Source organism: Chanodichthys erythropterus, chromosome 14 (genome assembly GCF_024489055.1).
Source record: "Chanodichthys erythropterus isolate Z2021 chromosome 14, ASM2448905v1, whole genome shotgun sequence".
NCBI lineage: Eukaryota > Metazoa > Chordata > Actinopteri > Cypriniformes > Xenocyprididae > Chanodichthys > Chanodichthys erythropterus.
Window position 1 is genome coordinate 16,445,597 of NC_090234.1, and position 17,324 is coordinate 16,462,920.

Here is a 17,324-nt window from a genome sequence, read left to right on the forward strand (position 1 = left end):
CGGTATGTGGTGTATAAAATAAGTACTTCACATGGAACTAATTCAGCATGTGTGTGTATATATATATATATATATATATATATATATATATATATATATATATATATATATATATATATATATATATATATATATATATATAGTGCTGTCAATCGATTAAAAAAATAATCACACACATTTAATCTCCTAATTAATGTAGGAAAAACAAAGAGAGTATATTTTAAATATTTCAAAAAAGTTATCAAACACTTCACAGTCTTCACTGCATAAATTATAAATTAAATAAAGATTAATCTTCAGTCAAGAACAGTGAGTGATTTTCTCTTTGTATTTGGTTCTTTGATTATCATTAATAACTCTTTACGTCATTTAAGACTTTAAGACTGCTTATGAGGATACTTGACAAAGCAGGCGTTTTTGTATACTTTTGTGTGTTTTTGTCAGTTTAAAGGGTTAATTCACCCAAAAATGAAATTTCTGTCATTAATTACTCAATGTTCGTAAAACTTCGTCTTCAGATCACAAATTAAGATATTTTTGATGAAATCAGAGAGGTTTCTGATCCCCAAGAGAAAGCAATGTAATTACCACATTCAAAGCCTAGAAAGGTATTAAAGACATCGTTGAAATAGTCCATGTGACTACAGTGGTTCAAACTTAAAGGTGCTAAAGAGGATCTTTTCGTCGATTGAGAAACCAAAGACTGTTAGTGAGTTTTTGAAATGAACGCATGCGTAAGAACAGCCCCCCTCCTTCACATGATGTTTTATAAACGTAGTTCAGGAGGAACAAGTCAAATAAGATACCCAATCATTACATCATCTTAATCATTACGTCATCTCAACCAGCTGTCAAAAATCTGTAATCAACGTATCTACCCAATTGGCATGAGTTCAGGCCTGTATATAATCACAGTCAAACTCACCCAAGGATCCTCGACAGTTTCCAGAATCCCTCCACCACCCCGTCTCCTCACACTCTCTGGATTACTTCATATAATCTAAAAGGAGGGGGGGGGGGGTACTCTGTGTTCGGGCCAATTACCGAGCTCGGAGCCCTCTCCCCGGACAGCACGCCAAATACGTTTGCCAATTAATTTACCTGACTTATTTGTAAGTGTGAACTCGTGAAAGCTCATTTTGAGGGAACGCCTCCCAAAACTCATGCACGAGTATTGGAACACGAGTGTTTACCACCGGCATTCACTTTGTCGTGTTAGTGGATTCATTATGTCGGACTCACCGCAGGTAACTCTTAGGGCGCTATTTTAATGATCTAAACGCAAAGTGTAAAGCGCACGGCACAGGTGCACTTTTGCTATTTTAACGATGGAAAAACGGTCCGTGCGCCGGGGCACATTTTTGAAATGAGTTGTCCCTATTCTCTTAATGAGTAATGGGCATAACGTTCAATAAACCAATCAGAGTGTCATCTCTCATTCCCTGTAAGAGCGAGATGCAGTCGCGCCATGGCGGATTGCTATTTACATGGCGGAATTTGTTGGCGGAAAAAGCTGAACGCTTTTCAAGCGAAGAAACCGATCTGCTCGTGCGCGAAGTTAAAGCAGACTTGCAAATGCAGGCTTTCAAAATAGCTCCGCGCGATGAGTCAGTTAATATATATATGTGTGTATTGGCACGATTGTTCAATTAATTAGCCGTTTCGTTCATCATTATAAGTAGTAATAGGCTGAATTGAAAATAGGTATCCTAATTCTAATACACACAATGACTATTCATCATTACATTTTTATATTTATGTAGCCTACACAATAATATTCTTTTACACTGTAATCCTTTTGTTTTTAATATTTGGCATGTTTGTGTGATGCGTATCCCTGTGTGTAATAAGCAAAGTCAACGCGCACTGTGGACGCGCCCAGAGGCGCAGTTTCTACCAACGCGCTCTAACAAAAAAAATTGATTTTAGACTTTAGACCAGGTTTGAGTTGGTTTATGGCGCAGTCTATTTTCAGCTCCTTAAAATAGCAATGCACCTGAACACACCTCTTTTTTAGACCAGCACGCCCATGGGCGCACTAACTGGCGCAAATGCATTTACTAATTTAAGGACGTGGCGCTGAACGGGAAAACGCGAACGGCATAGTAAACACACTTGCGCTGCGCCTTGCATCGCATTGCGCCAGGTGTATTATAGGGCCCATAATCTGCAGTTGTTACTCCTGTCTCCTGACAAAAACATTACATGCGGTGCCTGTGGAGTGTGGAAAGTTACTGGAGCACACAGCCGCGCAAGTCTCGCACAAGGAACGTCACGGCAGTGATTGACAAGCCAGAGGGCCAATCGTTTATGCGATGATCACGCAAACGATTGGCTGATGTTTTTAAGGCCCTACCTCGTGCACAGATGATGTATATTAATAATATTCCTTTCAATGCACCTAATAAATAGTATTTTATCAGTTAGTAAAAACAGTTTCAAGTAATATTGCAAAAATGTATAAAACAAAACATCCTCTTTAGCACCTTTAATGTTATGAAGTTACGAGAATACATTCATTGCTTCCAGGTTCTACGTCAGAATGCTGACTCATTATTGATGTATATAAAATTATAAGAAATATTATTTTATTTCTTATTTAGTTATGTCTGGTTACCATTTGGAAAGCAGACTTAAGACTAGAACCTAGAGCATAAAAATGTTTTAAAATAGCTTTAAAATAACACAAAACCCTTTTTTTAAATAATGCCTCAAATAAGATACAGTACATCTAAATTTTCTGTGTCCCCATGGTTAGAAACCACTGACTATCACATATACACAGTGAACTACCATGTAATTTTTTGTTTTGTTTTTGTTGTTGGGTTTTTTATGTCTTATCTCACCTAGGGCACAAAGTTGGCCATGACTGCGACTAGTATCTCCTCAAAAAATAGATGCATGATGCCCCTGCAGACTCGTGCTTGTCATGTCCTTCTTCTTGGTCCGAGGTGCCACTTCATTCTTTCAGCAAGTATTTAGAATGACAGTTACAGATCACACGGTGCTAAAAATAAGACAAGATATTATGTTGGTGACACCTTGCCGGGTCCATCAATCACTCTGCCTCGCACCCAGTACGTTTGCATATCTGTATCAAAATGCTGTGAGGGTGAATTACGTGCTAGACACAACAGAAGTGATTGCTAAGGTTCAGCCCTCACTGTCCCGAGTTCATTCGCTGCGATGGCTTCAACTACAGCACTTTGACTCCTTGTAGAGGACACACTCAGAATGTAGTGCACGTGTATACCGTTATCTTTTTTGTGTCATTTTAAAGAACAGTAAAAGTATTATGTGCTTTTTGCTTGCACATCTCTCTTTCTGTCATTTTATTTATTTTAACAGCATGATGTTCAGCATTTTTAGATTTTCAGTACGCTTATAAAGAGGTTAAATCGATTTCATATTATTTTAATGTTGGCTACAGTGATTTGTGATATTGCAAAGCATCTCTATCCATCATTTTTCTTTGAAGAAATAGTTAAATTGCACAGTAACGAAACTGTAAATCAGAATCAAATTAAGTGCTTCTGTCGCAGAAAAGAGACACCTCATTTGAAAGCAATTACAGTGACTCACATTAATGTAAGTGAACAGAATTGATCCTAACGTTTCTACAACACATCAGCTATAATACTGTGAACACGCTTCCACTATGAGCTCAAACAATACAAGTAAATTCAGCCTTTTTACAGACTATTAACTGTACATCTAGCAAAGTTTTTTTAATATTTTCATTAAAAAAAAAAAACATTATGTATATTTATAACATTGTACTTTGTGTTACTATGTATTACCCTAGTATTATTTTACAAAAAAACTAGTTAATGCTACTGTGTGAGTGTTTCTAATACAGCAGCTGAGGAGTGATGGCAAATTTGATATCTTTCTCTCCTGACCAACATATGTATTGGCCGATAAAAGCTATTATTATCAGTCATTTTTATCTTTGGCCGATGACCGATAGTTCAAAAACAGCTGATAATCAGGGCCGATTATATACTGTCAGTCAAAAGGGTGTGGAAAAACGTGTTCAGACTGCAACTCCTACTGTGTGTGAAGAAAATCTTTCTTGTGTTGAATTTAGTTAACGCGACAATAATGCATTATTAGTTATTAATAGTTTAAAAAACATGATGTTAAAGCAGGCTCTTTTTGACCCTATTTAAAGTCTGGGTTGCCAGGTCTGCATTTTTTTGGTTTTATGCTACATCAATCATTATTTGTAGCTCGCATCCCATCCAATAATCGCAAAAAGCTTTGTTGCTTACGATAAGGAACAAAATCTCATGTTTCAAATTCTGTACATTTTGTCATGAAATTCAAACAAAAAATGGAGTTTTGATGCTCTTAAATGTGACGTGACAACGCTGTAGTGGCAATTCAAGAGGCAGTGCGGAGCGCGAGTCTTTTCTTCCACGTTAATACAAGTTATCTCTCAAAAAACATGGATGAACATCAAAAGGTATGTTGAAAGATACAGTACAACTTACTGGAATGTCTCATGTACGTAATCACTTTATTTGTGTTTCAACAACAGAAAGACGTCAAAACAGTTTGTGAACAATGTCACATGACGTTACATTTACCTCAGGAAAGAAACACTATGAGCTTATTTACTTTTAATTATATGTTTGTGTATATTTGCCATGAAGACAAGTGCTTATGAAAAGTAGGCCTACCTAATGTGCACGAGTTGCATACAAACAGTTTTTATTTGAGTGTAATTATAATTATATTATATCTGAAAATAAATAGCAGCTGAAAATAATACCTCTGTTGGTAATTGTAACCTCTGATATTATAGTGTACCAAATGTTTGCAGCATTATTTGGGAGAGATTTATTTTCCTTAAGAAAAATCAAACTATCGGCATCGGCCGATGTCATTCTGTATGAAATTTAGTATCGGTGCATCTCCACTCTTGATATTTTTTTTTATCTTGTAAAGTCATAGGAAGACTATCATGGATTTTTTTCTTTTGCTGTTAGAGCTAATGGGAATGCCAAAATGATATTTGTTTTAGTTTCTGTTCACCACTATAAAAGTTTACCCAACTTCGACTTGAAGTTACTTGTGCTAAGTTTCCGGCAATTCCAGTTTAGTCATCAGAGGATTAGTAAATATTTTTTTTTTTTTTTTTACATTTTCTATGTCATTACATTAATACAGATGTCAATACGTTGATGTTCACTTTTCCATAGCTGTAATTACTGAGCCTCTTTCTCACCATTTCAACTTTTTGTTTCTCTTCTGTTTTGTCATGTGTGCAGTGAGATGTATCAGATTGAAAAGACTGTTTCGAAAGTCACTGCTTATCAGCTGTCAGTGTAGATGGAAACTGAGAAGGAAAGAGTGAGTGAGGGAGAGCAGTGTTGCATTGCAGAGGAATGGAGAATGGGAAAGGAAATGTTTAACCAATTAAAATAATTGAAAAGACAGTAAAATATTCTCCTGGAGGGGTAGATATGATTACTGATCAGTCTGCCTTGACCACAGCAGATTTCAGAAGACTTAAAACTGATATAACATGCTATGTGTCAACAGAGCCAATGACGCTTGACCAATCACATTCGCAGATGGATTATTAGAGGGATGTATGGATTGATGGATATACTCTACTGTTCAAAAGTTTGGGGTCAGTAAGATTTTTAATTAAAAAAAAGATTAACATTAAGTGGACCAAATGTGACAGTAAAGACATTTATATCAGTTTCCACAGAAAAAAATCAGTATTTTTACTGATTTTATCAGTAACTGATATAAATCAGACATTTATATCAGTTTTCAATAAATAATGATTAATGTTTCTTAAGCAGCAAATCAGCATATTAGAATGATTTCTGAAGGATCACGTCACACTGAAGACTGGAGTAATGATGCTAAAAATTCAGCTTTGATCACAGGAATAAATTACATTTTATAATATATTCAAATAGAAAATTGTTATTTTAAATTGCAATAATATTTCAAAACATTACTGTTTTTACTGTACTATTTGATAGAATAAATACTGCCTTTGTGAGCATAAAAGATCATAAAAATAATTTTAAAAAAATCGTACTGACCCCAATCTTTTGAACGGTAGTGTATAGATAGATAGATAGATAGATAGATAGATAGCACAATAACTGAACTTGTTTACATGAATATGTTTAGTGTTCACAACCAGCCAAGTTGGCAATTCATTATCACCCAGAAATAGCATTTGTTTCCATATGGTCAAGCCTATATATACCCGCCATGTTTGACATGGTTGAATCTTCCTGACAATCTCCCTGAATGACGTTATTGTTGTTGTGACACTCGATCGTTGGCGTTCCGTTGGGACCTTATTTAAAGCTATTGAGTTCTGCACTGCTGTAACTAGTGTGCTGTGTTGTGGTTTTCCACTGTCTCTCGTGGTCTGTCTGCTGTCAACCTTCATGCCTCTCCATCCTGCTGTGACTGCGCGGGGCATGACGGAGTAGCGTATGCTGGTATTCTGAGGCTCTGGGATCGTCTTTCTCTGTGAAGCTCCTGGTATGGCTGTAGATGTGGAGAGGGGATATCGCAGACACATTCCCGCAGACAGGTGACAGGAGTCTGAGATGTCATTTCACCTGATGTTGTACCGGACAACCCAATGACACTGCTGACAGATTTGTGTAGATTTATGAGCACTTCAGTGTTGGGGAAGAAACTGTAGTTGCCCAAATTACAAGCTAATGATAATTTAAATGTATCAAGGAATAAAAAAATCAAAATAATATATATATATATATAGTCAGTTCTAAAATTGCTACAGTATATAAAAAATAAATGTCTAAAGTGAAAAATGAAAATTATCCTATTATTTATCCTATTTATATAAATATATCTACTTTCAGACAAACACAATCAGAGTTATATTTAAAAATAATATCCTGGCTCTTTCAAGCTTTATAAAGGTAGTGAATGGGGGCGTGAATTTGATGCCCAAAAAAGTGCATCCATCCATCATAAAAGTAATCTATACGACTCCAGGGGGTTAATAAAGACCTTCTGAAGTGAAACAATGGGTTTTTGTTGGAAAAATATCCAGATTATAAAACTTTGAAAACTATAATAACTAGCTTCGGGCAAACATCTGTATGCAAGTTGACTTACGGCGGAAGCGTAACCTCTGATGCAATGATGTAGGATGTAGGAGTATCGTAAGCTTAGAGACCTCTCGTGGTTCAAACAAATAGGGCTTGGCAACAAACTCTAGCTCCTCTTCTCTTATCTAAATCCTCCAACATATCTACATTTCTCGTTTTAGATGTCTAATTTGTGACCGGTGTTTTGTTTAGCTCTATCCTCTGCGCTTCTGCTTTCATCAATACGTCATGCATTGTCGCGTCAGAGGTTACGCTTCTGCTGTAAGTCGACTTGCGTATGGATGTTTGCCGGAAGCTGGTTATTATAGTTTATAAAGTTGTAAATATGGATATTTTTCTTACAAAAACCCCCTGGAGCCATGTGGATTACTTTTATGATGAATGGATGCACTTTTTTGGGCTTCAAAATTGTAAGCGCTATTCGCTACCATTATAAATCTTGGAAGAGCCAGTTTTTTTTTTTTTTTATATAACTGCGATCATGTTAATCTGAGAGAAGATACCTAAGATGGCTTGAGGGTGAGTAAATCATGGGATAATTTAAATTTTTGGATGAACTATCCCTTTAAGGGGGCAATATATATTTAAATATATTCATCAGATTCTCTGGAACACTTGATTCTGAGTGATTGGAAGTGGCTATAGGAACATGCCGATGCTACTTTCATGTCTCTCATATCACTTTGAATGTTCTATATTTTTATACCAAGACGAATTAGAATTGCTATAGAGGTGCCATCTTGCAACTTAAAGCTATTACATGTACCTGTAGTAAAATGGCCTTGGAGGACTTCAGTATTTATTTTATATTGAACATAAACCTTTTGCTCACAGAAGAACAGAAGCTCAGGAGTATGGAGGATTATGAATGCCTCCCACAAAAAAAAAAGAAAAAAAAAAATCAATTATCAATGATTTAGTTAAAAAAGAAAGGAAAAAAAAAGAAAAATTTGCACATTCCATGTCAGAAAAAACAATGTTTCAAAGGTTTTTGACCAAAATGTTTTAGCTATTGACCTCTGGTTGAGATGACACCGAATGACCCAAATGCGGTCTTTATCTTTTTGCCAAATGCCTTTCTTTATATATTTGCCAGTCGAGCTGAAAAAAAGAGAGACATTTGACAGTGCTTTTTTATAGTTAAATTTAACAAATTTTAATGTAACTTGTGAGGAACAAGTAGCTTGTTACTGGAAAAGTTGTACTGTCACACTTCTGAAAATTGTACTGAAGTTAGTTGCATCGCTGATTTTAATTGGTTGCTCCTCAGTGCTGGATCACTCTCGTTTCTTCTGGCTAAGGAGGGTGGTTCAGGTGACCTGGCGCCCTGCTGGGAGTGGAGAGACAGGGTCTCTCATATATCTGCCCCCCACATCTGTCCCTCCACGTCTCTGTGTGTCTCCAGTGTCTGCTGTGCCGTTTGAGTTCTTGGCGCCTCACTATTACATCACTGACCTGGTTTGCAGAACTTTCACTCCTCATCTTCAGCCCCTTCAGAACTCTGACCAGCAGAGCCCCGTTTCATGCTGGACACTTCAGTGTGTGCATGCTTTTTTGGGCTGCATTTAGCAGGTCTGTGTTTGATGTTATTGACTTGTAGGAGAGCATCTCAACCTTTTTTTAGCCAGGTTTTAGTGCATCTCTCAGCTCAGTCGGTAGAGCATCATTTAATCTGAGGGTTCAGATGAAGGCCTGACAGTTCATTGAGTTTCTGTAGCTCAGATGGTAGAGCGCGGTACTAGCAATGCCAAGGTCATGGGTTTGATTTCCAGTCTCTCCAGGATAAAATTGTCTGCCAAATGCAAAAAGTTTGGCTCTACCAAATCTCAACAACATCAAGCATGTCTGATTCAGTCATTCCATGTCAAACCAACCAAAGTTTCAGTGGTTTTTTTACCACTGAAAATTTGCACATGGAAATGAATTAGGGCTTTTCACACTTGAAATGGTTAACCCCGGGACATACTAAACAGTGGGTAAATGGAATCCTGGGTTATCTTGCTTCACGTTTCAAACAGCTCATAATTTCCGTGGGGTTAACAATTACTCCTGGGTATTCATAAGCTGATGTTTCACATCGTACATTCCTAAACCTTGGGTTAACTTTATTTGCATATTTGCGGTGTCAGTGTCATTGACTGGATAAACGCAGCACGTGACCTGTTTATATAGCTCTAGCATTGCACATTCTGTATTGCCGACTATCAAGTTTATACTCAATAGACATTTCAGACTATAAAGGTAAGAATGAAATGGTCTCGTTTGATGCTTTTCCTCTCAAACTCTGAATTTACTGTTTATATACAATGCACAGTGTTTCAGTGACTGTCTAAAGCATGTTAATATGAGGCACGATATTGGTTATCCATTGCTAAGCATAGTCGTAACATTCTAAAGGTGATGATACACGTGGCAACTTTTTGAGCAATGTTGCTGGGCAATGTTGCCATCAACGGGCAACCTGATGAGACACGGGGCAACTAATTAGGGCAATGGACAGTTGGCAGCAACTAATGAGAGAGGAGCAAATCTATTGCCAACCCAATGAATACTTTCTTATAAACACTTGTTAGGCACTTTATTTCAACTTTTCAAATATTTTCCTAATTTTTATTAAAAATAAATGCCTTTCCGATCTGATTTGTGATAGGAAAAGGGAGAAGAGCGAGTTCAGCAAAAGCGAACCTGCGTCGATCGCGTCATAAGCCCTACAGCCTACGTTACTACAGACGTTAAACAGACGCCATCTTTTTAGTATTGAAAACTGAAAACATTCAATGGCTTAATTACAGCTTACACACATTGCATTAGACAGTTGTTGGTATTTTAAGCATTATATGAGGTAAAAAAGTTTTGGGTTGACGCATGACAACTTACTAGCGTAAAAAGATATAAGTTTACGCTCTTTTTCTCCGCTCCACTGCCGCTGAGAGCCCGCCATCTTGTTTGAATTTTTTCTGAAATCTCCGAATCGGTCACGTGATAGGCTGCTAACATTCTGATTGGAGGATCTCAAAAAATGGCCCACGACCGATCTAACATATATAGATATAAATGTGTTGCTCATTCTCAGTGGGAGAGTGCCCAAGCAACATTGCTCAAAAAGTTGCCCTGTGTATCATCACCTTGACACCGCATCATTTCACACTACACGTTTGGCACGGGTGTGTCTCATACGCCCTGAAAAGTGAAGCCGCGGGCTCTTTGATCGCCCCCTGGTGGCTGGTTGCAGTACAAGTCATAAACCCGCCCTCTCAATGCAAACTAAAGGCACTTGTCAAAATAACAAAAAATTAATTACACATACAATAAAAATGTCCGAAAGATGGTTTTGGTCATTTAAGGTAGTTGTTATCATGCTGATATATATTCAATAGTTCATTTTTGTGATCAGTTTGATTTTTGCAAGCAATTTGGTGCTATAGAAACGGGGCGTGTCGTCACGATTTACAGTTGATTGACAGCTTCTCTGAGGACTGTCGGAGCTTTGAGGGGAGATTGAAGATGAATAAATAACTATTATTTTTTGATTTCTGTCTTATTTCTCACTGACAAAAGTTGTTGTTCAGCAGTAAACTGTCCTAACCGACCTACAGATTTGACGGATCACTGAGTTTTTTTCAGCCACGTTAAATGTGGGCTTTATAAGCTAAATGTTATTAGCCAAGATAACACGGCTAATGTTAGCCATGACAGAAAAAGCAGGTGATCATAATCTGGCAGATACTAATTATCTTTATGGGTATAAAATAATAATTATCAGGACAAAACTAATCCTACTCTGGTTAATTAAAGAGCACTGTCTAACGTTACAGCAATCGATCTGCTGTAGAGTTAGTTCAACTTTACCGAGGTTTCAAAAATATTATTACTCTAGAAACAGAATATTTTTTTACAAGTATAATTTTAATTTTTGTATAATTTATTTTTTTAAAATACATCAATTACGATATGTTGTTTTGACCTAGTTATGAGTAATTTAGTTTAAAACTGAACAATGTGCATTAATAAACATTCAAATAAATGTAAATTCCTTATTGCCGGATGTAATTAGCATCGTTTAAGCCAAATGAAAAAGGGAGGAGGAAAAGAAAAATATAATAAACAATAGATAATAAAACAAATAGGTGATCTGATCTTGGTGACGCAGACGTCTGGGCGGAAGTTTGATACCGCGACTCCGCCTCCGCCTCCTGGTTTCACTGACGAGTCTTTCTGCGCATGCCCAGGTTCCAACATGTCAACGCCCATCATCGTCCGTTTTACCTTCAGTTCATTACAATGGAAGGAAGCGGCGTTGCGTCGTCCATCTTTTTTTACAGTCTATGGTTTGGCACCGCAATGCGGGGTTAACAGTGCAAAAGTGGTGTTAACCCTACTCCAGAGCAGGGTTTAATTAGCCCGGTGCTAACCCCACTTCTAAAAGTGTGAAAAGTTCCTTTATCCAGGGTTAAAAGCAGTGTTTAGAACAACGATAACCCTGGGTTAAGCGTATTGTGAAAAGCCCTATTGAGATCCCCATTTCTCTGGGATTAAACCATTAGATTAGGGCCTTAGAAATGAAGATACCAAAAGAACCAGAATAAGGATATTAACAGAATATTAAGATATCTTTAATACTTGAGTTACAAGCATGGCAACTTTGGAAAAAGTGATTTTTCCCATTTTTGAAACAGAGCATCAGACTTTTAATCTGAGGGTTCAGATGAAGGCGTGGCAGTTCATTGAGTTCCTGTAGCTCAGATGGTAGAGTATGACGCTAGCAACGCCAATGTCATGGGTTTGATTTCCAGTTGCTTAGGATAAAATTGTCTTGTCATATGTGAAATGTTTGGCCTTACCAAATCTCAACAACGTCAAGCATGTCTGACTGGGTCATTCCATGACAAAATCAACCAAAGTTTCTGTGGTTTTTGACCACTGAAAATTTGCACATGGAACTACATTGAGATCCCCATTTCTTTGGGATTAAGCATAGGACCTTAGAAATGGAGATACCAAAAGAACCAGAATTTAAAAGGATATTAAGATATCTTTAATTCTTAAGTCGCAGGCTTTTTGATTTCCAGTCGCTTAGGATAAAATTGTCTACTTCTCCTACCAAATCTAGACACCATCAAGCACATTCAGTGTTATTGGTGCGGTAGACTCTCCTTGCTTTGGCAGTGACAATTGAGATTATTCTCTGAAGAACTGGCAAGCTGCTGTCCTGCTCGATCCAAACCAATTTTCCTCAGCGAGCACAAAGCAACGTATCACAGACACTAATTATTATGCATAAGCATTTTTCCTCCTGCACTTAAGTGACTAATGAAACAAGAAAGTGGAGGCAGAACTGTTTGCAATTATTGAATGTATTATTGAAGTGAATCCATTATAATACAATTGTTCACCCACCAGCACTCCTGAGATTTCAATGAACTTCCCATTGATTTCCTGCCAAAATGGATTCCATGATCCTGTAAATATCAGGGATTTCAAAATTCGAGCCTGGAAAAGTCATGGGAATTTTTAAAAACCTTATGAATTCTTCGAACATCTTGGTCTTGGAAATTTGCTCAGTTCTGAACTATGTTTTACTCTTTGTGAGTGTCAGCGGCAGTTGTTTAGTCTGTCACCTCTGTTCCATATTTAATCGGTGAGTGTGACAGACAGAAAAGGGTGAGATTTCATAGAAATTGTTTTGTTTGAGTCACACCAGCTTTAGATGAGCCAATAAATCCAATGGATAAAGCAGCATTAGATCACATGCAGATGTAATAATCCCATAATGCAGCGTGTTGATTGTAATGACAGAACACAAAACGATTATTTAACCTATAGGTCGAACAAGAAACACTGACTGTTGCTTCCCAGCATGACACGAAAGGCATGAAGGCCTCCAAAAAAAGCCCTGCTGGCAGTGCGCGGGGTTGAACCGAGGGGAGGGGAGAGAAGAAGGTGGTCTGAAATAAAAGCAGCTGTTCCCGAAGACTCGCTGGATACGCGTTACATTTATGGGTGCCGCTGGAGCTGGTCTCCACCAGCCTCAGGAGAACTAAACAAGCCAGACTGCTGGCGAGTCTGACGACCTGCAGGACAGGCAGGAAGCTACAGGCACAATCTGTGGATCTCTAACCCTCCTCTTCCTCCAGACTGACACACAGTTGGTGAGTGTGACGCTGCTTGGATGGATTGATGTGCTTGGTTTGTGTGAATTGGATAATAAGGGAATGTTCAGCTTGTTAGAGCTGCAGTACAGCCGAAATGAACTCTGCGTCATTGAATGATTTACCTTTTATCGCTGTAAAGCTGCTTTGAAACAATCTGTATTGTATAAAGTGCTATATAACGGTGACTTGACTTAACCTCTAATCCTTTTTAAAAGGAAATGTGGTGGAAAAGATGTAGTCATTGTTAGTGATTGGAAGAGACACATTACTCTGGTAAATGGTGCTTGCCTTGTGATTAGAAGAAGACGATTTGCAGGTGTTTTCTGTACAGATAAGAGTAGAGTGATTCTGAAGAAGAGTCTCCTCAGAATAATTGGTCCTTATTATATACTTTTTGGTAGTGTGTTTTTTTTTTTTTTTTAATGTATGTATTATTATCAATTTATACTGTATGTAATTTAATAATAATAATTATTATTTTTATCATTATTGCTATTATTGTTATTATTACTATTATTTATTTATTATTTATTTGATTTATTTTTTTAAAATGTATTTATTTAATATAAATTATATTATTACTTATTTTTGTATATTATTCATTATCATCATCTTTATTATTTCTGCTATTGTCATTTATGTATTTAATATTTTAATATTATTTTTATTATGTACTTTTATATATTAAATGTTATATATTATTATTATTATTATTATTATTATTATTATTAAATAGTATATGTTAAATATATTTATATATTTTTTATGTTTCTATTATTATTATTATTATTATTATTATTATTATTATTATACCAGTTTTCAGACATTCAAGAACTATTCAAATAAATTCTTGGTTGATAAAGTGAGCTTTCGAAGTGGGAAAACTTATTTTCTGCTTTTGTTATAATGTAAAAACAGTTTTTTTTTTTTTTTTTGTGCTTTTTTGTGCCATAACTACAGACCATAAACTGCTATAGTCTTACAAGTTAGTCATCAGATATGTTCATAACATTAAGCCAGTTACATATATAAAACATAGATTGGTCTAATTTGATACTGAAAAGTAATAATGATTGCCCCTTGACTAACTGCTACTTGATCATATAGTTCTTAAAGGACACAGTCTTAACACAATTGCTATGTTTATGACACTGACCTCAGAATATAAGAGAGTCTTGAGAGTAAACATCACTTAGCAACACCCTGGCAACCACTCAGTACAATCTAGCATTGTGGCAGTGAGTTTTGCTAGGGCAGATCTAGTTTCTACATTGTTTGGTAATAAAAGCTTTTTCATTTTGCTGTGAAATCCCATATTGAGCTGTTTATTGAATCAGTCATAAACCTGCTTTGCTTGAACCACCAGCAATCTTCCTCCAGACTGATGTCAGACTCTAGGCTCCATCTAGATGACGGAAAACACAAGGATCTCATTAAGACATTGTTTGTTTCTTTTTCACCTGATCAATCCTGTCACTGTCCTGAAATTGCCTGTAAATTAGTTTTTTTCTCTCTTTTAACTTCACTCTTTCTGCAACAAATAACAAAATTGACTTATTGCTAATTTAATTTCACTCGCTCTCAAAAAGTTTTGTGTTCACTGAGGTGTCACGAGCTCTTTCTTTATACTTCATAACATTTATGTTACTGTACACATATAGCATTTTAATTTAATTGCTAAACTGCTAAAGCGAAACAATGACAATATATAATAATTACACCTTGCGGAAATATTAGTATGACTAGCTAATTAAGAAGTCAAATGCTGTTCATTATCCATTTTACTTTTATAATGTGATGTGTTTTTATATTCAACAACAACTTGATTTTATGTGTCAGGAATCGACTGAATGATAAAGAAAAATAGCGTTATTATAGTATAGTGTTTTATTTAAATTTACAATAAATATAAATTTAAAAGTGCTATAATTAATCAATAAGACCAGGAATATGTGGTTTATTTGGTTAATTCTTATTTAATTATTTAAATTCTGACTTTTGTAGTAACAGGCTACTTTTTTTTTGTAAAAGTGCAGCATTAAACTGAATAGCTGTTATTTGTCACGATGTGTTGCATGTGCAGTTTTATAACCGAGCACGCTGAGATAATAATAAAATGTGCTCTCTTAAAATGTCCCTCTCTCTCATAAGACGCTTTGAGATGTATGATTTATTTTTGTGAATTGGTTTATTTAGAGAGCTCATCTACTGTATATGAAACATTTAAGAAAGCAACAATAGAAGAACAACAGAAGATTCACTCATTTATTTGTTGAAACAGAATATTAGAGCTTTTTTGTAGCTTTAGTAGTTAAATACTGCTTCTTATCAGTGTTTTTTTATTCAGTTACAATGTTTTTTGAATTTATTAGTTGCATTTAGTCTAAGGGTCATTTACACGACACAGTTTTCAACTAAGAACAGAACATTTCTCATGCATTTTGCCTGTTTGTTTACATGGCAATGGCATTTTGGGGGCCTGAAAATGCAAACTTTTGAAAATGGGTGTCAAAGTGCAAGTTTTTGAAAACAGTACTGTTATTGTCTCTGTGTAAACTACGAAACATGAATTAGTGAAAGCGCTTTTTTTAGTTTTTTTTTTTTTTTTTTACAAAGTGACATCGCCAACTACTGGCCTGGCATGAATAATACAGCATTTTTAGTAATTTTTGCAGTTGTCGTATAAACGTGCCCCAAACCTATATTTAAATACTATTTAATGTTGTCACCCTAACTGAGATCCATGTTGGTTTTGTGCCAGATAAATGCTCTGATTGCTTGTACACTTATTGTGTAGTGAACTATGTTTTCCAAATGAATAGCTTAATTGCAGTTTAACTACTTAAAAGTATAAGCAAGTAAGGTAGAATCGCCAGCTCTAAAATATTTAGTTCATTTAGTTCATTAGTATGTAAACACTTAATTGTTGTATTTTCTCCATCTTTCATAAAACCTTCCATTTGAGTTTAATCAGACGTTCAGCACATCACGCTGTGGATCTTCTAACACTCTTCAGCTCTCCCTCAGAAACCTGACCCCACCAGCCACCCTGGTTTAAAATAAGTTAGATTTATTTTTGCGGCTACTTGGCGCCTAGATTACTTCACTTTCCTGTCATGTGAGCTCTGGACTTTACATAACTCATTACAAGATAGCCCTGGATTGTAGACACGTTTAAAGCGTAAGGATTCGTACGATCTCAGGGTGAAAGCTTTCAACCGGCACAAGCTCGGTAGTAAGCTAAGCCTGCCATATAGAGCACTGTCTTAAATATGAAGAACAAGGATGTTCCATCATCTTCTCTAACACAGAGCCGCATTTTAAATGCTTCGGAAGCACAAGAGTAGCTGTTACCAGGCTTATTTTGGGTGGTGGATGTCTGTGGTTGCTCATCCTTCTTGACAGGTTGATGGGTTTACACCAACGTACCCCCTACGCCAGCACGGCTAAAATAGAGTACTCTTTACCCGGTGATGTTATGTTTCACCTCCCATGATCATGCATCATATGACTGCTGTGCATTTGAGAAATGTCTTCTGGCTTCAGGACTGGATGATTACAGCTATTTTCATACTTTAGTACTTTTGACCATTTTGGGGCTAATTTATATATAGGACTGGATGATATAGCTAAAAAAATCTTATATATATATCCCCCAAGATACTGAATGAAGTACTGAAAATATGAATAAATAAAACAACATTTATGTATTCATATTTTCAGTACTTGAATTAGTATCTTGAAAAAAAAAAAAAAAAATTATACATATATATATATATATATATATATATATATATATATATATATATATATATATATATATATATATATATATATATATATATATATTCATATTTTCAGTACTTGAATTAGTATCTTGGGGGGAAAATATATATTAAAAATGTAATTATAAATTAAATAAAATTGTTATATATATTGTGTAGTGTCTGCAAAAATCTACAATTTTTTTCCCACTAAATCAGTTCAAGTAACATTTAGTAACATCAATATTTACATATATTTTAATAAACATATAATTACATATTTA

General features: G+C 35.8%; 1 protein-coding gene across 1 annotated transcript in view; it reads left to right on the forward strand.

Moving 5' to 3' along the window:
- Positions 1-13,143: 13,143 nt before the first annotated feature.
- Positions 13,144-17,324, forward strand: part of xirp2b (xin actin binding repeat containing 2b) — a 52,005-nt gene continuing 47,824 nt past the window's right edge. The window contains exon 1 of the mRNA XM_067409362.1: positions 13,144-13,273. The gene's annotated coding sequence lies outside the window, so the exon portion shown is untranslated. The remainder of the gene's footprint in view (positions 13,274-17,324) is intronic.